This window comes from Octopus bimaculoides, chromosome 3, assembly GCF_001194135.2.
Source record: "Octopus bimaculoides isolate UCB-OBI-ISO-001 chromosome 3, ASM119413v2, whole genome shotgun sequence".
Lineage (NCBI taxonomy): Eukaryota > Metazoa > Mollusca > Cephalopoda > Octopoda > Octopodidae > Octopus > Octopus bimaculoides.
In genome coordinates, this window is record NC_068983.1 from 11,425,649 (window position 1) to 11,426,754 (window position 1,106).

The window sequence follows — 1,106 nt, forward strand, 5'->3', positions numbered from 1 at the left end:
CTTGTAAGAAAATATTGAAAATAAGATATTAGAATTTGTAGCATTTTTTTCTTTTCTTTATGGTAACTCTTGTTGTACTTTTGGTACTCAAGAAGAAATTGGAAGAAGCTGAAATACTATTCACTGTTTGAGATGAGAAATAAAGAAAAAACACCCCCAAAAATACAACACAAACAAAAAAAAAAAATCCCTGATTTTAATATACATTTATATTTTCATTTCAGTTTCTAAACTTCGCCTATGTTGTTTTTAAAAAAAAAAATTTTTTAATTTTTTTTTACATATATATATATATATATATATATACATATATATACATAATCAAAGGTATTAGTTGCTTTGAAAATGCAAACATTTTCTTAATCTTTTTCTTTCTTTTACTTTGCTCCTAATTATAACTTATTAACTAATTCACAAGTATGATATAGTAGTGGCTTTCAAAATTTCTAGTTTCCAATTTACATAAAACAAGCCTCTAAGTAAAAACATATGATATAAAAGCATTATTATTATTATTATTATTATTATTATTATATTAACAATTTGATTATTACTATCACTATTTTAATATCTTTTATTCTCAGTTACAATGTTTTTTTGCTCTATATGTACATTACTCGTGTATGGGAGGCAGCAGGGAGCTGCATTTTGTTGGCTGATATATTAAATAAAGAAATGTAATCTTCACATAATTTAACATCTTTCATTTTGAGTTGGGGTTATGAGTGAGTGAGTGAGTGTGACTTGACATTTGGTGCTTTTTGTTTACATTGTTTTAAGCTAAAATCATTGTATGAAAACCTGGTAGGTATGTATGTATGACCTTGCCAATGTTGGTGCCAGACTGTAAAGTGGTTGGCATTAGGAAGAACATCCAGTGTTAACAATTCTCCCAACTCTCATACACACACACACACACACACACACACACACACACACACAAGGGGGTGTTGAAAAGCTCCTGGCTTTAAGGGCATTGCAAAAGACCTGGCTGGAGGCTCAACTTTCCAAGTTCTTTCACAGGCCTTGAGAGAGGAATATGCTGAATAAAGGGGCACTCCTATATCTAGGAGCACCAATGGACACACTTAGGAACTAACTTACAT